This window comes from Eptatretus burgeri, chromosome 5, assembly GCF_056783735.1.
Source record: "Eptatretus burgeri isolate ZD-2024b chromosome 5, Ebu_testis_v1, whole genome shotgun sequence".
NCBI lineage: Eukaryota > Metazoa > Chordata > Myxini > Myxiniformes > Myxinidae > Eptatretus > Eptatretus burgeri.
Genome location: NC_140965.1, coordinates 17,496,726 through 17,519,000, shown reverse-complemented (window position 1 = coordinate 17,519,000; position 22,275 = coordinate 17,496,726). Strand labels below are relative to the sequence as shown.

The following is a 22,275-nucleotide window of genomic DNA, read 5'->3' as shown; positions in this document are numbered from 1 at the left end:
CAAAAATATTTGAAGTCACAGCTGGCTGAAATTCTTGAAGCGCAAGTGAACATCCCAGACAGAGAACCAAGGGGAGATGCAGTCATCATTGATGGCTCAGCACTTATCAATGCCCTACCTCCACGCACTTCAAAGATATTTCATGACGATGCTAAAGAAGACATCATCCCAAAGGGGGAATCCTATGGTGCCAGGTACGAGAGGGTGGACGTCGTGTTTGATGTGTACAAGTCAAGTCTGAAGTCCGAGGCGAGGTCGAAAATGGGGCAAGGAATCAGAAGAAGAGTGACAGGAACCAGTAAGACCCCAAGTAACCGGAGAAGCTTTCTTTGAGATGACAGCAACAAGACTGAGCTGTTTCACTTCCTTGCGGAAAAGATGTGTGAAGCAGAGACGACAAGCACAGTCATTGTCACAAAAGGAGAAGATGCCATTAACAACACAAGGAAGTCATTGGATGCTGTGTCTCCATGTTGTCATGAAGAAGCTGACACTCGAATATTTGTACACGCCAGGGATGCAACGACGGATGGTAGCAAGTCCATTATCATTAAGGCTAATAACATGGACGTACTAGTCATAGCAATATCTGTACTGCCATCCTTACAGGAACTAGGTCTTGAGAACATGTGGATTGCCTTTAGCCAAGGAGCCAAGGTGCGATGGATTCCAGTCCATGAGGTAGTTTCTGCAATAGTGCCTGAGAAAGCTAGAGGGATCCCATACTTCCATGCATTCACTGGATGTGACGTCGTGTCTGCCTTCCGCAGTAAAGGGAAGAAAACTGCATGGCAGACTTGGAACGTCTTTGATGAAGTTTCTGAAACATTCACCAATCTCAGCCAGCATCCAACATTGATTAGTGATCTTGACTTTTTTTAAAGTTTTTTTTTTTTTTCAAACTTTTCAAATTTTGGATTTTCAAATGGCCAATCAGGCAGATTTGATGAGAATCCCCTGGAGAACAAATGTGCCAAATTTGATGCTTGTATCATCATTTGCACGATTCCTCTCAAAAATTGCTGTTATCTGCCCCCACTAGTAAGGAACAAACGATTTGAGGAGTAGTCAGCCTTTGGAAGCCAAGGCTTTCAAACATCAGCATTGACCTCTCCATGGCCAACCAAATATCCAAACTAGTCTCCAGAGCCAGCCGTACACTGGCCATCCTCCATCCATCTAAGTCTTTGCTTCGAAAATATGATTTTCTCTTATTCTACAAGACTTTTGTCCATAACTTAATGTAGTCCTACTCTCCCCTATGGACTGGAGCCTCAGCATTACATCTGGCTCTCCTGGATTCTGTGGCATCGAAATCTCTCATCATTATTAGAATCTTCTGGAATGAGGACGAAGTACAAGGTCTGTTGCATTCAAATCAAAGACAGGTCAGTAATCTCTGTTTTATCTCCCCTTCTCCAATATTCTCCTTCTGCTCTCTCAGTCCTCTGACCCTCCACAGCAACTCCACGATGCATGTTTTCTTTCAGTAACTCCCTTATGGTTAAATTTCCAAACTCTAGGCTGACTTCACAGCTCAACTCCTTTGCTCTTCATGACCAAACTTTCATAATTTTTGAAACCAAACAAAATGACTTTTGGTGTATTTGATGCAATGATGATCAAAAAAAGAAAAGAGGTACCATTTGGGCAGTTTCTGGTTCCCAAAGAGCATGCAAGCATTCCTAGGCCATGATTGTCGTAAAAGCAAATCTTTCATTAAAGTATCTTTAAATGTACATCAAACCCTCAAATATTGCGGGTTTTAATATCACGGGTTTCGACCAATCGCGGGCAACCTATTGTGTTCCGATTTCGTTATCACGGGATTTCATTTCGACCAATCACGGTTTTTGAGGTGAGATGAGTCATCGTTTGCATCTGTCCCATGCATGTACAATTATCTCCCATTATGAGCCTTGTGTTGTTTCTCGTGCATCGTTTTTACTGAGTCCAAACATAAAGTGATTGACAAAGTTAGTTGTACCAAAAGGCAGAGAAAGGTTATGATGCTGAGGGAAAAGATTGAGTTGAGATAGTTTGGCTAGAGGAGAAAATTCAGCATCTGAAAGGGCCATCATTACAGGGTCAATGATTGTAGTTAGAATCATCTCCATTGTACTCTTCCTCATTCCAAAACCTTCATTTTCCTTCAAACCTCATTCCCAAACCTTGATTTTCCAACTCCATATTCAAACCATTTTGCCAAACCCTTAATTTCTCAAACACATTCTCATGCGCAGCTCATGAAAGAAATGGAGGCGAAGGGATTTATGATGGAGTAGGTTTTTAACACCGATATGAGAGGATTATCTTGCTCTCCATGCTGGGAAGATCGTCACTCAAAGTAAGTAAGGTGATTAAGGATCATGTTACCCTTCCTCATTGTGGGTTGCGGCAATGCTGCAGGTGCTTTCGTCGTAAAGCTCATGTTGCTTTTCTGTTCACCGAATCGCCTTCCCCACTCACCCTTCCCCCCTCCCATCGAACATCATCATCCTGAGCTAAGTCTTGTGTTTTTTTTTTAAGTATTTACAGCAGAGTACTGTGCAAGTACGTAATATGTTTACCCTCACCCACCTCACAGTTTTGCAATAAATTTAAAAGGTAAAACTCTTGTGTTTTTGTTTATTTTATAGCATATTTATTTAATTTTGATGTTCATTTCAGTGTTAACATGATTTATTTATATATTTACATGTTTATTTCAATTGGGCTCTGTTTATTTCTAGCTGCCGTCAATCTTCCTCTATTTTCTCAAAGTCCAGGAACCGAAACCCCCTTTTCCCATTGGCCCTTGGTTTCCACGATCGTGGTTTTAACAATTGTGGCATCTTCCAGGAACCTAACCTCCGTGATTTGGTGGGTTAACTATACACAACCTCAATTTACAGAAGATATACGTCCATGAAAAGTTGTACACAAAGCAAAATTCTGAATAATCAAACCATATTTTCTCATTGACTATCATTATACAGAGTATCCACAAATTACTATTCCAAATTCAAACCATAACTTGAGGGGGAGCACTCGGTAGAGTGCAAAACCTCCGCCGCCAATACTGCTGGGTCACTTAAGTGAACCTGATATCCTATTCATTGTAGGTCAAAACGGATCAGACTCGACTGAACCACTTGAATAAACTAAACAAGATCGATACGCATGTAGAAATGCCAAAAAAATAAAATCGAAATTTTTTTGAAAAAAAAAGGTGCAAAATTTCTGGGTTTTTTTTTCTCGAACAAATTTTTTTGGGGGGAGGGGGTGGAAATAACTTAAAACATGTAGAAATGCAAAAAAAAAATAAAATTAAAATATTTTTCAAATAAAATCGAAATTTTTTTGAAAAAAGTTGCAAAATTTTCTGGGTTTTTTTTCTCTAACAAATTTATTTATTTTTGGTTGGAAATCACTTAAAACATGTAGAAATGCAAAAACAAAAATTAAAATATTTTTTCAAAATGGCCGCCGTAGCGGCCATATTGGACTTTGGACCAAGTCCAAAATCAAATGGCATGATCCTTGGACCATACCTAACCCCCACACCAAGTTTCGTCCAAATCCGTCCAGGAGTTTTTCCATAATACTGTTCACAATACAAACAAACAAACAGACAGGGGTGAAAACAGTAACCTCCATCCATCTTCGATGGCGGAGGTTAATAAAAACAAATGGAATGGGATACAACGATGTGTTTTGCTGCATGTAAAAGAATGTCTCAAAGTTTTGTTGTCAAGATTTGTCAAGATCCTCATCCTAATCTGAATGGTCTTATGGAGAATGCTCTCGAAAGACACGCAAACGTGTTCAACATCCTCAAAACTTGTGCTTGGCTGGTCTGCCCCTTATCTCTGCAGTGTGCTACCAGTCTCCATAAATGTTTTATGCCACGAACAAAGCATTTTATTTCAATGGTGGCAGCCTTCTATAGGCCATGCTGAAGCTTTGTTGAACCTGTGCAGCTGATTTGATGTCAATAAAACAGGCAACACATTGCGATTTTTCTTGTGGGGGTGCCATTTACAGTAATTGTGACATCACATGTCTGATGAGAAAACTGTAAAGGAAAAAAAGTCAATAAAACTTTGAGAAATGTTCTTTCACACACAGTGAACTGCATCATTATATTCCATATTATTATTTTATGTATTATGGTTTGAATTTGTAACAGTAATTTGTGGACAGCCTGTATCATTGGAGATGCGTTCCAACGGAAAACAAATTCGGCTCCAAGACGTCATAAAAACACACTTTTAAGAATGCAGTAAGCCTTATTTAAGCACATACTGTATTTAATCGAACTTTGATAATGTTCTGGTAAAATATTTAGTTGCGCTTCAACCGAAATGCTAAAACAACGTTGTAGCACTTAAAAGTGTATCTGCTTTCTCATCATGGCCTTTTCCCAGACATCTTGACTCACATATTGGTTCCCTAATTTACTGTATACATTATGTTATCATGGAATTCTGAAGTTATACTCCGTTATAAATTCCGAAGTTATTCCGAAGTTATAGTGAATTCGATGGAGCTGCCTTGTCATGAAGGATGTATGTAGCGATATATAACAAATAAATATAACAATTCAAATAAATTGTTTAAATTCTTTGGTACAGATAATAATTATGAATACTTATTTTTTTTTTCAACACTCAACATAATTCGTTCCATGTCAAATATTACACAAATCTCTTTTCTAGTCAATTTTATATAATACTTGATTCATTCATACAGCGTTTACACAACTTGCTAGGTGTTATGTCCAAAGGACAAAAAGGGCACCAGAACAATGGATGGTTCCAATGAATGATCAGCACATTTTATTTCCAGGCATTACATACCTTCCTCCTGAAGTTAGACAGCATAATCCTTCAAGTACTTCAGTAGTTTGGATATTCATACCAAACATCATACTGGTGTTAGAGAAGACTCAACATCCACTGTAGATATTACATTTGCTGTGAGCGTTACTATCGTTGTTGGATGGACATCACCAGATATGTGAGCAAGCACTTTGCCTCATGGAAAGCCTTACTCTGCTCCACACCCCACTCCCATTGCAACTTCTGAAGTGTGGCAACATTTGGCGACATCTGATGGAAATAAGTCAACATTCCTTAGAAGCTCTTGAGCTGCGATGTATCCTGAGGTGCCGGTGCCTCCACAATGGCTCAGATGGACTCTTGCACTGGAAGTATACCAGTCGTAGCAATGTGATAACCACAATACATAACTGAATCGGCCAATAGGGTATATTTGGCCTTGTTCAGGTGGATCCCTGCCAGCCTTAACTGACAGAACACTTCCCGCAGATGGGACAGGTGTTCTGCCTGTTCTTTACCAGACATGAATATATCATCCAGTCAAACAACCACAAATGGAATCGACTCCAAAAAGTTTCCCAGAAAGTTGTGAAAAATAGCTGGGTAGCTGAGGCCAACAACATTCCAAATGGAAGATGGTTGTTGTGGTACAATCTCCACCCAGTTCAACTTCAGCTTTTCAAGCCAGTTCCTGCCCAATAAACTGGGGTCACACTGAGTAACCACCACTTGCAATTATTCCTGCTGACCTTGATGTCTCACTGTGACAATAGCCTCCCCTACCAAGGGAACTGTTTCATCAGTGAATATCTTAATAATATTGACACAACAAAGCAATGGAGGTCTGCTTTTCAGAAAATTGTGCACTTTCTGACTAACGATACAGCACAACACTCCTGCGTCTAGCTCCCTGTCAACCTTGGTCTCGTCAACTCGACTGTGCACATAAAAGCACCAAAACTGAATGTGTGATACAGTTTATCATACTCCACATTACCGAGTTCCACTGAAGTGATCTCCATACTTGTATATCTCTGACTGTGCTAAAGGCACATCAGTTGATGGATCCAGACAATGGACTCGACATGGATTCAGTTGATCCACTCCCCGGTGATTAGAGTGCACCTTCCTACAATCTCTCACAATGAGACCCATTTTACTGCAACAAAGAGAAGATTCAGTTCTGAATCGGAAACTGTCCAGGCATGCTTCCCACCACATGTCCAACAGCTCACGGCCTTCAATTGCATAGATAATTTATGAACTGTACTCAATGACTGGTTTTCCCCAGAACCCGTTCGAATCACAAAGGCTCCACATCCAGCTAATTCATGAGTCAATGTTTTTTCAACTGACACTTTCAATGCAAGTCCATCAGTTTCCAACAGCTTTTTCTGAAGACTGTCATGACTTATTCAAAAGAAGAATTGGTCCGGAATGAACTTGCCAAGCATCAAACCATATTCACAGTGTTCGCTTGTTTCTCATAGTACTTCTAGGAATGGTAGCTTGATATTGGTAGCTTGACTGATGGACTGCTCCGGTTTTTGCAGGCAACCCCTCGACTTGAAACATGTTAAAGTTCTTAAGCAATTCTTACAAGTACAGGTACATTCAAGGCATCGCCCCCATGCCAAATAAATAAATAACAAATCGTCCAGCACACGACATTGCCGGGAAGCCTCCGGCGGCCGGCGATGCCGCCATACAACACATGGAGACAGAATTGGGAGGGAGCGGTGTAGAACAATTAATTGATTGATTGCATAATTAAAATAAATAAATAAACAAGCAGTCATAGACTGGTACTTACGAAATCGTCAACTTGACCTCTCACCTTGTCTAATAAAAGCTGTCTCTAGAGAAGGTAGCGATGCAAACCAGAAGTTTCTACGATGATTCTGTACCAAACCATCAAAAATCGAATGTTTGACCTCACTGTGACCTTGACCTTTGACCGATTTTGACCAAAATCTAATCAGCACTAGCCAGCACCCTTTTGAATCACTAGGTGTAATTTGACATTGGTAGCTTCTTCCGTTCTCAAGTTATCGTGCCTACAAACAAACAAACACACACACAAACAAACACACAAACAGATGACGGAAGTCATCAATATACTTACGAAATCTTTCGATTTCGTAAGTAATAATATTCATAGAATAATTAATTTCTTAATCAATTGGCTAATAGCACACCAAAAACCATTACTGTTTCATCCAAATCTGTAGCTCTTTGAAAATTAAGTAATTCATCAAAAAATTAATAACTAAGTCGATGAATTGATGAGTCACTAAATCAAAAATGCACCTTATTGCCAAATCACTTGTTTACTGTCATGTCAAAATATCAGCATCCCAGCTCAAAAGGTGCCTGAAATATTGCCCAGATGAGAAACAAAATAATTAATTAATTAATAAATCGTGAATAATGAAGTAATTAATTAATTGATCCAAAAATATATATAAAAATAAAGTTTTAACCATTCCATATCTTCACTTTCGTCCCCAAATTTCAGCTTCCGAGCTCAAAGTATGGCTGAGATATCACCGGGACAAACAAACAAGAAAACAAACAAACAAACAAGCAGTCATAGACTGGTACTTACGAAATCGTCAACTTGACCTCTGACCTTGTCTAATAAAAGCTGTCTCTCGAGAAGGTAGCAACGCAAACCAGAAGTTTCTACGTTGTTTCTGTACCAAACCATCAAAAATCGAATGTTTTGGATGTTTGACCTCACTGTGATCTTGACCTTTGACCGATTTTGACCAAAATCTAATCAGCGCTAGCCACCACACTCCTGAATCACGTGGTGTAATTTGACATTGGTAGCTATTTCCATTCTCGAGTTATCATTTTTTGGATGTTTGACCTCACTGTGAACTTGACCTTTGACCGATTTTGACCAAAATCTAATAAGCACAAGCCATCACTCTCCTGAATCACGTGGTGTAATTTGACATTGGTAGCTTCTTCCGTTCTCGAGTTATCTGTACCAAACCATCAAAAATCGAATATTTGACCTCACTGTGACCTTGACCTTTGACCGATTTTGAACAAAATCTAATCAGCACTAGCCATCACCCTCCTGAATGACGTGGTGTAATTTGACATTGGTAGCTTCTTCCGTTCTCGAGTTATCTGTACCAAACCATCAAAAATTGAATATTTGACCTCACTATGACCTTGACCTTTGACAGATTTTGACCAAAATCTAATCAGCGCGAGCCATCACCCTCCTGAATCACGTGTTGTAATTTGACATTGGTAGCTTCTTCCGTTCTCGAGTTATCGTGCCTACAAACAAACAAACAAACAAAGAAGCAGTCATAGACTGGTACTTACGAAATCGTCAACTTGACCTCTGACCTTGTCTAATAAAAGCTGTCTCTAGAGAAGGTAGCAATGCAAACCAGAAGTTTCTACGTTGTTTCTGTAGCAAACCATCAAAAATCGAATGTTTTGGATGTTTGACCTCACTGTGACCTTGCCTTTGACCGATTTTGACCAAAATCTAATCAGCACTAGCCATCACCCTCCTGAATCACGTGGTGTAATTTGACATTGGTAGCTTCTTCCGTTCTCGAGTTATCGTGCCTACAAACAAACAAACAAACAAACAAGCAAACAAACAGAAACGGAAGTCATCAATATACTTACGAAATCTTTAGATTTCGTAAGTAACAAACAGAAACGGAAGTCATCAATATACTTACGAAATCTTTAGATTTCGTAAGTAACAGTAGCGGTACGTTCAAAGTACACCACCCCCATGCCAAATAAATAAATAACAATCCTCCTGCGCATGACATCGCCAGGGCACCTTTGGAGCCCAGCGATGCCGCCTTGCAGCACATGGAGTCGGAATTGGGAGGGAGCAATGCACAATATTTGATTGATTGATTAATTGCAAAATTAAAATAAATAAGTAAATAATAGTTAAGTAATAAATGTTTTATGAACTGGCTGATACTGTTTCATTATGAATTGACACCACTTTTTCATCCGAATCTGTAACTTTTTGAAAATCAAGTAATTAATCGGAAAATAATTAATTAATTGATTAATTGATGATTCCATCCATCCATTGGGACTATACTCTGTGCAGTGTTTGTGCTGCCAAAACAGTCCCCTTGGCTATTGGGCACAATCCTGGACGGGTCGCCACTCCGACACAGGATAACAGTAAGCTGGCACTCATTTTGCCAACCTCAGAAGGATGACAGGCAGAGTCAACCCCACCTGGTATTAATTCAACAGCCCAGTGGGATTTGAACTCAGGACCCTAGGATCCCAACTCACCATCCTAACCATTATGCCAACACCAGGCATAATTAAACAATCAATTATTGATTAATCAATAAATCAAAAATTCTCTTTATAGCCAAATCATTTGGTCACTGTCATGTCCAAATATGAGCTTCCTAACTCAAAAGGTGCTTGAGATATTGCCAGGATGAGAAATAAGAGAAATAAGGAATTAATAAATTAATAATTAAGTAATTAACCAATTAATTGATTAATGAAAAAAATTTTAATTATATTTTTTTGTCAAAGCACATCCTCACTTTTGTCCCTGAATTTCAGCTTCCTGGCTCAAAGGATGGCATACAAGAAAACAAACAGGAAAACAAACAAATGGAGTGAAAACTGAGTACTCCCTTCCTTTGGCGCCCGGCAATGACGCCATGCATCACCTGGATATGGAATTGGAAAGGAGCGGTGTACAATATCTTCAAAGCAGACTACTCCCAGCTCCCTGTGTGTACACAGTGACCAGAAGACTGCATATGTTTTGGCTCCCAGGACAGACAACAAAACGGAGTGTTCTGTGCTGTCTACCATGATTTGGTTCATCTCACAGGAAAATGACAAATGTTCCATATAAGCATCCCATGACTGCCTGGGTTGAACTCCCCTAGTTTATGGTACATAGCCATAGTTTCTCATTACCAATTTTTATGTCCGGAGGATAAAAAAGGAACCAGAATAAAAGATGGTTCCAAGGAATGATCAAAAAAATCCAAATCCATTAGGACCATACTCTGTACAGAGAGTTAGTCAGGTCAGGTCAGGTATGGGAGCATGTGGCAGAAGTAGGGTGAATATAGTGGTTCTGGCTCACTTTTCCCCATGTAAATGAATGGGGGATTTTCAGCGATTCATATTTTTTTTCCCTAAAAATAAACCCCCTTTTTATCCCAAGGTATATTTATTTGTCTCCCCTTTTAACCTGGAGACACTTTTTTCCAAATAATCCATGTAATAAGATAAAGATTTGTTAAAGGTGATTCGAAAGAAATATCTAAAACGTCTAACCCTCGGGACACTCTTTATCAAATAACCGATGCATATTGTTTAGCTCACTCATTGAACCTATAAAGATTTGTTCATTCTCAAATTCCTTCAATAGTTTAATTTTCTTTGCACAATAATCCCCATCTAAAATATTGAAAAACAAAACATTTGAATCTTTATATTTTTTAAGATACCCCTTTTGTGCCATTACGAAATGATAAACCTCTCTTAATGATCTCATCTGGCCACCGCCCGAGTTGCAAATCATTTTTGTGTATAAACCACGCCATAAAAAAAAGTTTTGGTTCAAATGTTTTCAGTTCATGCCGTGAAAATGAGGAAGTGTTTTTTTTGACACGGTCGTGCTGTGAAAATGAGGAAGTGTTTTTGGACAGTCATGCTGTGAAAAAAAAAGAGGAACTATTCTGTGAGACAAGGTCTCGTGTTTATATTTTATCTCAGAACACGAACTGAAAACATGTTTAATCAAAACCATTTTAGGGTATTTTAAGTATGTTTTAAAAATGATTCATACAATTTGAGAATATATCTCCCAGTTATTTTCCAAGCTGTCTCACCCGAAGCGTCATTTCCTGTGGCCACACCCAATGATTAAGCAATCTCCTCATCGTTGCTTTATAAGTGATTCGCCAGACAAAGTTTCTGCCAGACGGGATTTTCATTTTTACAACTGAGACATGAGCGATCTTTCTTCCGCGAACAAAACAGCTCAACACAAAGTTGGTAAGCCTGTGTATAGGTTCCTCTTTGAACGATGAAGCAATTGATTATAAATTAAATCGTGATAATTCTGATATATATATATATATATTTTTTTTTTTCTTGGCAGGTCCTTGGAAGAAGAGCAGTTTACATATCACGACGAGGTGCATGAAATTAATGCTCTTATTGAAGAGGTCAATCATCTTAGAAGAGAATTGAAAAACATTTTTAAAGACTGACACGACGTCTGATCACGGCCTCTGATCTTTTTGCCATCTTGTACCAAGGGTAAAAAAAAACTGAGACATGGACTCACTCTCTTCCGATGAAGATAACAGCTCACTACAAAGTTGGTAAGTTTGTGTATGGTTTCCTCTTTGAACAATGAAGCAATTGATTATAAATTAAATCGTGATAATGCGAAAATATATATTTTTTCCTGGCAGGTCCTTGGAAGAAGTGGAGTTTACATATCACGATGTGGTGCATCAAATGAATGCTCTTATTGAAGAGGTCAATGATTTTAGAAGAGAATTGAAAAACATTTATAATGACTGGTACGAAGTCTTATCACGGGCTCTGATCTCGAATAAATTAAACCAATGGTGAGACACGTGTGTGTGTGTGTGTGTGTGTGTGTGTGTGTGTGTGTGTGTGTGTGTGTGTGTGTGTGTGTGTGTGTGTGTGTGTGTGTGTGTGTGTGTGTGTGAATATATGTATGTGTGTGTGTGTGTATATATATATGTGCGTCTGTGTGTGTATATGTGTGTATGTGTGTGTGTGTGTCTCTTTCCCTGTCTGTCTCTCTCTATCTCTCCCTGTCTGTCTCTTTGTATCTCTCTCTGTCTGTCTTTCTACCTACCTCTCTCTGTCTGTCTCTCCATCTATACCCTTGACTTTTTTTTTTTTTTTTCAGCTCGATCACACAACATCAGCTGTTGAAGCAATCTGGTACAACACATGATTTTCTGGAGGTAAATGTTTCTGAATTATTATTTAGTTATTCTTTTATTAATATCACTCTCTCTTTGGAATGTCGTCTTATGTTGGTTGCATCATTAGTTTGGACGCGGTTTTGCCAGTACACTGGAATTCATTTTATTGGCCTTGAAAGGATGACAGGCTGTCGGCCTCCTAGTGTGTTAATTCAGTGGTCAACGAGGCTTGAACTTAGAACTAACACCAGGCTTACTCATATTACCATGTAATTATCTTTATAAAACCTAATTATTATCCACTTTTTGTTTCAAAACAGAATATGGTGTCTGAGTTTCAACATCACAAGACATCTGAAGAAGATTGCTGGGAAAGATTATACATTCTCGCAAATGAATATTTAATATTTGCAATTTTGATTAATTATATTTGTTTTGTTTACAATTACTTGATTTTGAATTTCAAAAAAAGGATCAAGACATTAAGGGGGGTAGGTGCACTCCCCCAATGACCCATCACCCCCTCATCCCACTCCTCCCCTCCCCATGTGTGTGTGTGTGGGGAAGGGTGGGGGTGGGATGAGGGAGGTGGTGGGTCATTGGGGGGGGGCGCACAGGGGGGATGAGGGGGGTGGGGCTTGTGTGGGAGGGGCTTGTGTGGGTGGGGTTTATGTAAGCAGGGCTTCGGTGGGGCTTGTGTGGGCGGGCTGTGTGTGGGTGGGGCTTGTGTGGGTGGGACTTGTGTGGGCGGGACTTCGGTGGGAGGGGTTTATGTGGGTGGAGCTTGTGTGGGTGGAGCTTGTGTGGACAGGGTTTATGTGGGCAGGGTTTGTGTGGGCAGGGTTTATGTGGGTGGATCTTGTGTGGGAGGGGTTTATGTGGGCAGGGTTTATGTGGGCGGGGCTTCGGTGGGGCTTATGTGGGAGGGGTGAATGTGGATGAGGTTTATGTGGATGAGGTTTGTGTGGATAAATGGATGGGTGGATGGGTGGATGAGTGGAGCTGGTGTGGATGGGTGGATAATTTTTAATTAAATAAACATGTTGTGTGTGGGGAACTAATTAACTAATCACTAATTATGTGAATATGATGAATATGGGTGGAGCTTGTGTGGGGTTTGTGTGTGTGGAGCTTGTGTGGAGCTTGTGGGGGGTTTGTGTGTGGTGGGGTTTGTGTGGGGTTTGTGTGGGGGTGGGGTTTGTGTGGAGCTTGTGTGGGGTGGGGTTTATGTGGGTGGGTTTTGTGTGGGTGGAGTCAAAAAGGGGCGGAGTCAAAAAATTTCAATTTATCTTTGTCTTTTGTAATTCCTGTGAATAAAATGAACCTAAAATCTATTCCCCTTCCAAATCATATATCTTATAAGTCCAAGGAACCGTATCTATGACATCAACAATTTTAAAAAGTTCGTTTGTCAATCTTTTAATATAACCTTTTTCAAAATGAGATTTCCACCTATATATTCTTACGATATCACCAACTTTGAACTTAGGTTTTCTGACATTAATCTCTTTTTCATATTTTAATTTTGTAAATGTTTCTGATGGTTTCGTATTTGTTGACGTGTGAATCATGTAATTATACTTATCCACAATATCCTGAATAAAAGATGACCATTGTTGTGAACCGAGTTGTGTGAATTTTTTATATAGTCTCTCTTTTAAGGTACGATTAAAACGTTCAACAACAACTGCCTTCCCTTCATTAAAAGGTACTGTATAATGTAATACTGTTATTTTTTAGAAAATTCATAAATGTCTTGTTATAAAACTCTCTACCCTCATCAGTCCACAATTTTTTAGGTTTTCTCTTACTTTTATTAAATATCTGTTGAAAGGCTAACATAAGAGTATTACCTGTTTTGTTTTTTAATGGTACAACCCATGCATATCTACTCCTCAAATCAATAACGGTTAAAGCATACTTGTACCCCTTATCATTATTGAGTTCAATCAAATCAGCAGACCAGATATAATCAACTTCCTTGGAATAAACTTTCCTTCTCTGAAACTTTGTGAATATTGGTTTATGTAATTCATCAGCTAATTGCTCTTCAGTCTTAATGACATCATTAGAGCCGATAAGTTTTTTGAATTTCCAAGTCCAAGTTTCAATTTAGCACTGATCATCTTCTTCACAATGAACCAATCAACTTTTTCTCTCAAGGCTGGATTTTGTATCAGAGACAAATTATACAACATTTCTCTATCGGCTTCATGCTTTTCTTCCAACGTTGTGGTATTCCCATAATCAATATCGTGTCTCATGCACACTTCATCAACTCTATTGATGGGTTGACTCCAGGATTTAGGATTGTCTGCCTCATCTAATCTTTTATCCAAGTTTGTGCCTGGACCACAGAAAGAATACCCTGGAAGATGTAATTCCCCTGGTATTCCAGTAGTTGTAAATTTACTTCCTGATAAAAACTTTTGTATATCTCCTCCTCGTTTGTGTTTGGAGATAAATTGATTTTTTTTTGAACCACACACCGAACATATACCTTTTTGTATAACCCTATTATTTTTACTTTTAATATATGAAATATTTTTAGTATTAGTTTTCTTTTCACATTTGAGACAATAACTCATTTATTTATGTGAAAAATTCCTGCAGAGTGCAAAAACCTTTTTAGTTTCCAACATGCACATTTGAATCTTAATTTTTAAAACATAAAAAATCCTTAGAAATGCCTTCACTCTCTCCTCCATTTATTTAAGAAAAAAAATAAAAATGAAAAACTTGAATTGAAATGAATATCTTGTCGATGTCAATATTCTTGCTGAAAGTATTGCAAATAGACTTGTCAATTCTTTGTTTTCCTCCTCGGTGGGTTGAGTTATTTTCTGTAATACCACCAATCTTTTTTTAATCTCACTGGTTTCCATATTTTGATATTTATTTTGTCTCGCTCTTTCCTCCCTCTCCTTCTCTCTCTCCTCCCTCTCCTTCTCTCTCTCCTCCCTCTCCTTCTCTCTCTCTTCTCTTTTTCCTCCTTCTCTTTCTTCTCCCTCTCCTCCTTCTCTCTCTTCTCCTTTTTCTCCTCTTTCCTCTCTTCTTCAACTCCTTCCTCATCCCTTATTATCCTTGAATCGCTTACACCCCATAGAATATCATACATATATTCATCAGGATTTCTTGTTATTCCTGTATCCAAAATAATTATTTTTACAACTGGAAACCAATAAAATTTCTTTTGAATTGCTAAAAGAGTTTTGCTTTTGAATTGCTAACCCTAACCCTAACCCTTTTCTTAACTTTATAATTTTTTCATTATTTAACATTCTAATTAAATCTAAAGTTGGCGGTTTATCAACATCAGCATAATGCCAATCTTTTATTGAAAATACCTCATTCTTATGTTGTAGAACATATTTATTAAAATACCGAATACCCTTTTCTTGAAGGTATGCTTGAACACAGAAATGATAATTTTCTTGAAGCCTTCTTGCTGTCATTTATGTATTAGAAATATATGTTAGAATAATATTATGGCACGAAACACCTCCCCATCTTCCCATAGTTAAATCATTTTGTATTTCCTTACTTATTATATATAATCCTGTTTTTTCTGTTTTCATGATATAAACAAGGGCAAAACCATTATTATATTTACCCTTATTAAATTCTTTTATTTGTTGTTTACTAATCGTGGCCCCACAAAACTCATTCTCGATACCAAGTGGATAATATTCTTCCTTACGAGACTGATTTAATTGTTCCAGGTCTTCGAGGTTAATTTTAAATGACCAATTATACCCTAAATCATTCATATCATACCCCCATTGTTCTATTCTCATACAAACGATACGCCCTTCTTTATAAAAATTTATTTTAATTCCAACTGTGAATTCTGTATGACCTGGAGATAATATCAACACTTCTGTATCTTTGGAATACACGGCCGTTTTATTTAAGGATATATATTGTGATAAATCGCTTAATCTCACCAAGTCATTTGCGTCAGTCGGGCTTGGATAATTTTTTAATTTATAAGCATTTTTCATGTTAATATTTTTGGTTATATTATATTTATGTCATTCAGCCTGTGCCTTTGTGTAATAATTTGATAAATCAATATCCAGTTCTTGAGATACACCAAAGATAGAACCATCTTTACCAACATAAGTCATTTATATTAGATTAAAAATAATATCATAAAAATTTTTATTTTTGTTGAGTTGAAATAACACATCGAGACATAATTGACCACAACACTTGGAATTTAATTCTTGGACTTGAAATGTTTGATAAACACCATTCTCTAAGAATTTTATGACTTCAACAGGTGGTGGAAGACCAAAACTCTCAAAATAATATTTGTCTTGACTATTAAAAATACAAACCCAATGAGAACCGTTCCCATTATTATCTTCTAAGTTCATAATAATATTCTTTGTATGTTTCGGCACATTTGTTAATTCACCTCTCATACAAATAACCACATTATGAATTTTTAATTTCTTACAATATTTGACAAGTTGTAAATTTGATGTTGTATTCTTTCCAAATTCTTTAAACCACTCATCAATGCTCATTTATTTATTAGAAAGATATAATCCATTACCTCTTTTCGTTAATTTTACACCTGCTTGTGCTATAGAAGAAAGCATATCTCCAACTAACAATCTCGCTTTATCAGGCAGACCTTCAAGTTTTTCAGCAAAATCTACAATTACACCACTTCCACTAATTTGTTTCTCCAACTCTTTGTTATGTCTTTCCAATTCTTTTTGAGCCTGGAGTTGAGCCTTCCTTTTGTTGGCAGTTTTCACCGCTGTTGAAATACCACCCGTCAATGCTCCAACCGCAATTAAACCAGCAAATAAAGGAATTAGAAATGGGAGAAATCCTCCACTCGTCTCTCTTATTGAATATTTTTTCAACATTGGTTTTGTCATTTTAATTTTAAGTGAGCCAGTGTCATTCAAGATTTTAACCTGTTCTCTTGTGAGCAAAACATCAATTCTTACTGCTCCTTTTCTCTGAATTGTATTAACGTTAATCGTACAAGGCTTTTGATTTTGAACACAAGATGATAGTTTATGAAGATTGATTTGATTAACATATACCCCAGTTGGTACTTTGCCACTCATTTATTTAACAAAAAATTATGTGAGACTAATCATCACACCATTATCTGTATTAATCTGCAATTCTGTTTCTTCCAAAAGTAAACAATATGTATCAACTTCTTCACTCTCTCCTCTTTCAATGTATAGGGAAGTATCCACTCGATTAGACTTTATAGTTTCCTTTTGAGCGCTCAGGTCAAACGCATAGATTGTATACAAACTTTTAAATGCTGTCATATCCAAAATAGGTTCTTTATTTCCATTACTTTCACACACCTTTTGGTAAGACTTGTATGCTTCAGCAAAATCATTTTTTTCCCAATTAATTTCCAATCTATCTCATGGATAAAATGTTCCATCTAGAGACACGCGAAGTTGTTTCACCTTAGCATTATCACTCAATGCATTATTCTTATCAGTCGCAGCATCACCATCTGGCTTTTTAAAAATGATCCACAGATATTGTGGCTTTCCTTCCAGAACACCCAAATTCCACGTGTAAGTAGTTTGGTTGAATTTAACGTGTTGACATCTTCTTTTGAGGTATGATACACTGAGTGGTTTCTTTGAGTTAAGTCTTGGATTCAACATCTCTTCTGTTTTAAGATTAGGAGTATATTCACTGATATACCAACTCATCTCCTCAATTACAAATTTATTCTGTTCACCAAAAGCACTACCAACACCAAAAAGCAATCTATTTTCATTATCATTCCTTTGTAGTTGAAATCTAATTTTAAGACCATACAGAACTTTATCATGATCACAAAATCCAAATATACCTTTAAGAGGAACTGCCACAGTAAAACTATTTTCTGCTTTTGTATCATCATTATACATTCCTTTCCTTTGAGTAGATCCAGGGTCTGTGTTTCTTCCCGTTGACATATCAGGAATAAAACCTTCGACAGACCCCTTTCCCATTCTATCACTGAATGTATAGAGTGTAAATTTCATCATTTCAGATACAGCAGAGACATAATCAACCGCTTCAACTTCTTGTGTTCCAATATACAAACGCACACTATCAAACATTTTCCAGAAGAAATCATTTACAAGTGTAGCGTTTGTGTTATTCCCAGCTTTAGTGAATTTAAATTTACACAACAAGAAACTTTGGGAGAGATTCAAATAGGTTTGTTGATTATTTATTTCAAAACTTTTTGTACCATTCGTATTCCAGTCTGTTCCAGTTATTGCATTTACCTTGAAGTAATCTTCTTTTTTAGTGGAGTTTGAGATAATAATAGTATCATCCAAATCATAGATACTATCAATTGCTTCCATACTTGTATTTATTTAGGAAAAAAGATGTTAAAACTTTTGAAACCCTGATCCAAGTATTCAAATTATTTTCTGTCGTTCTTGGGGGGACAACTGAGTTTTGCCTTTCTTAATTTCTTTTATTGCTTGTAATTTATGAGATTCCTTCTGGGCATCTTTTATGCTCTTTACAGCACCTGCTACATTTCCCACAGCAGAAGCAGTTGAACCAATTAGATCTTTATGTTTAAGAATAGTTGAACCAATACCCATTAGAGTATCAATTATCCCATCTCCTCTAAATTGATGTCCAACACCCCTTTGTCTCTTAGGTTTATAGTATCCTCTACCAAGATACATACCTTCACCCTTATAGTATGGGGAAAGGAACATCCCATCCCCTGTAATTATTTTATATTTTCCCAACTCATGTTTCGTCACAATAACCATCGTATTTATTTATTGGAAAACTTCACGTAGGTGAATTCTGATGGATATAACTTCTCCATTAAAAGAAATCATACGATTATCTTGGTCAGTTATCCTAAAATTTACTCTGTGTATGGTTTTTCCTGATACAGGGAGATAAACCAAATTTTTGGGTTCCATATTGAATTTATAACCAATTGGGGTTGAGTATGTGCTGAATGAAAATATTGCATTTGTTTTTTTCCATCATTATAAGCACCATCAATCAATTCACAGTGAATTAACACCGAATTTATTCCTGAGGATATTTGAATGACATTATCACTGTAAAACGTCCCATTAGTTTCAATCTTTTTTGAGGAGAAACCTAATAACTCTCTAAATGAATTATCAATTGTGAAATCAACCTTGTAGTTATTTTTAACTTTAATCGTTGATTTTGAAGTATGTTTTTGAATGTCTATAACAATATTTTTTGGTTCATCACCCTGTTCTTTCATAAGACGAGCAATTTCGGAAGATATTTGAGAAATCTCATATGCTCCGGGTGAGACTGTTATCGTTTTGTATCCACTTCCAGGATTATAACTAAACTTGTCATTTTTATCAGTTATATTAAATAAGGTATTATAAGTTTCCATGGACAATAAAGATGCCTCATATTCTTTTGTTGGGTCAAGTTGTAGTGGGTATGGGAATGAAGATGTGTGGTCGCTTGTTGTGAAATTAAAACTCAGGATTGTGCTTCTCATCTTATTTAATATGAGATAAAATGTCTTTATATTGAGATTTATTAATTATTTTCATGTTCATCAACTGGTCTAAAATGGCTGATGCTTCATTAAAACAATTGTTATTTCCAGCCTTCTTACTACCTAACAACAATAACAGTCTATTAACTAATTGCGATGGGTCATTTGGAAGAAAACTAATACCTGAACCAAGGATACTTGAAGCCTGAATAATGTGTTTCTCCTTCTCATTTTTCCTACTTTTACTAGAAATACTAACCCTATAATTTACAGTGTTCAGCAGATCAATATATACTCTATCATCATAATTTTTCATATCCAATGGTTTATCAATATACTTTGATTCATCCCTCACAGTTGAACCTTGTCTTCCATCTTTTGTGAGAAGAAACATTAATCTCGGAGTTAGTTTAACAGGGGGTTGAGCAGAACCCAAAAACCTTAATTCATCATTAAATATCAACACCTTTTCTTGAACAAGATGAAATATTGCTGATTGTTCTGTTGGAATGAGTCCTGCTTTGGTTTTTGAATCCGCTGAATATTCATTGTTTTGAAGAGCATTGACAATATAATCAGAGGATCGATTAATCTCTTCCAGTTGTTGAAATAAACCTTCATCATCATATACCTTTAATTCTCCTAAATGCTCTAATTCTTCCTCCGTCATTTGATCAAAATCTTTTCACATTTGAAGTTTTTTAGGAGTATATTCTACTGTGGGAACTGTGGAAACATCTTTCATTTTTTCTTGGGAAGTTTCTAAAAGTGGTTTAAAAAATTTCTCTTGTTTTCTTTCAAATGCTTCTTCGCCCGTTAGTTTCTGTCTGCGTTTCTTCTTTATGTCTTCCTGCTGTTTTACAACTTTTGAAACCAACTCTTGATGTTCCTTAAATCTTCTTGTTCTTTCTTTTGCATCCATTTATTTATTGTAAAAAATCATTTAATGAATTGTAAAGATCAACAGGGAAATTTTCCTTTTCTTCATCATTCAAGTAGATGTGTTCAAATAAATCCTTTTCTTTAAATATTTCATCAAATTCTTTATTAACATTAATGCGAGTTGTAATTTCTTCTTCACTAATACTTGCATCTCTGCTTTTCATACGTTTGCATTGAGTTTCTTCATCAACATCAAAACCGAATGATAAAATCTTCACTCCGCTCAGATGTTTAATAATTTGTCTCGTTCCTTCTGGATTAGTTTCTAATATCCCAAGACCACCAGATTTTAGTTTCCTTAACTCACTCTTACAATGTGAATATTTTGTTGTACCAAGAGAAACCTCCTCAAATATTTGACCTTCATTCCTCAATCGCATATGTTCCTCCACTGAAATATAGTGATAATCTTCACCTTTTACTTCTCCAGGTCTTATTGCTCTAGTTGTTGTTGATACAATGCGTATCACGGGGTGTTTTTTAAGTAAATTTACAATATCCTCATTTGTACTACACAAGAACCTTGATTTATGAAAGTTTTTTTCCAGAAGCAGATTTACCCACAAGATTTACAATAATAGTTGTCATTTATATATGTAATTGTTTATAAAACAAAAAATATATCCCTTAATATCTCATCTTGTTTCACAACAATATATTTATATTTTTCAGTCGTGTGCTTCATGTAATCCTCAAATTTCTTTTTACTACATAATGTAGAAAAATTATCTCTCCAAAAATTATTGATATCGATTGAATTTAACTTGAATAAAATAAAAGTATTAGCATTGTTTCTGATGGAATGACGAGGAAGTTGAAAGTACGATTGACTAAGATAAATACAATTACAAGAAGAATGTCTCCCTCTTGTGTAGTAGCTGTCCATTACCGTTTGGTTTCTCTCATAAACACAATCATCAAAGATAACGAGGTTCTTTTTTGATTTGTCCAAATCTTGGGGAGACGGTATATCATCCGTATTATCACTAAGAATACAAGTTATAGGATTTGATTTCTTTTTACATCTCTGTGTATCACAAAATAGTTGAATTATATCTTCAATGTTATAATCATTTAGGTTTTTTTGATGTTTAAATAAACCGATTATATCTTCTTTTTGAAGACCAGCATTAAAACCTTGTGAGAGTAGTTGATAATCTGGTTGAAAACTCGACTTTGTGAAAATTATTAAATTATCATAATCTAAAAAGTTGGGAGTGAGGAGCATCTTTAAAAGTAAGCAGGTTTTTCCACATCCACTTGAACCAACGATGAGACATCTTAATGAATTTGGGAGATTTTTATGGTTGTTAAATTTTATCTTATTTTCCCAAATGGGTAAAAAAAATCATTCATTTATATATTTGGAAAACAGGTTATTTAATTTATTATTGGCTTTTTTAGAAACTATATTTTATCCTAAGTTCAGCTTTAATTTCAAGATAATCCATTATTTTATTTATACAATTTCTTGTCTTGATATTTCCCTGAAAATTACATCCATGAATAATATATAACAACAATCCTTTGAACATTTCTCTTATACGTTCAGTTTCTTCCCTTGTAAGGAAAGGTGTGTTATCACCCTCATACTTTACATTCATTTCTCTAATCAATCTTGTAAAGTAATTCATTTTTGGTGGAAATCTAAAATAATTATTTTCCTTTTTATATTTTTTATTATCATTAATTAGAAGATAATCACAGAATATACATTGTTTATAGGCTTTTGACACTGTGTTTAATCCCCGTTTTTCACACGCAGGGCAATTCTCAAATTTGTCATATGGAGAATCAGGAAATTCTCGCATATTTATAAAGTAAAACTTTACTTAAACTGAAATTCATCTATACTTTCAGTTGTATATTGACTCATATTTAATAATATTACCATCGATATCGATATACTTTTTTTCATTACCAGATTCAACGACAACATTTTTTATATTAAAGGTAATTTTAAAATGATCGTTAACTACTATTGAACGAAATGTCATTTCACCTGATATATTAACATCCTTTATTTCATCAGGAT

General features: G+C 36.3%; 1 protein-coding gene and 1 long non-coding RNA gene across 2 annotated transcripts in view; one reads left to right on the top strand and one right to left on the bottom strand.

Moving 5' to 3' along the window:
- LOC147025936 (CUGBP Elav-like family member 1) overlaps window positions 1-22,275 on the bottom strand; it is a 216,415-nt gene that overhangs the window by 55,088 nt on the left and 139,052 nt on the right. The window lies entirely within an intron of this gene.
- On the top strand, window positions 11,358-12,264 carry LOC147025938 (uncharacterized). Its single transcript, XR_015058060.1, has 3 exons — window positions 11,358-11,452; window positions 11,764-11,821; window positions 12,103-12,264. It is a non-coding gene; the product is annotated as an uncharacterized LOC147025938 (long non-coding RNA).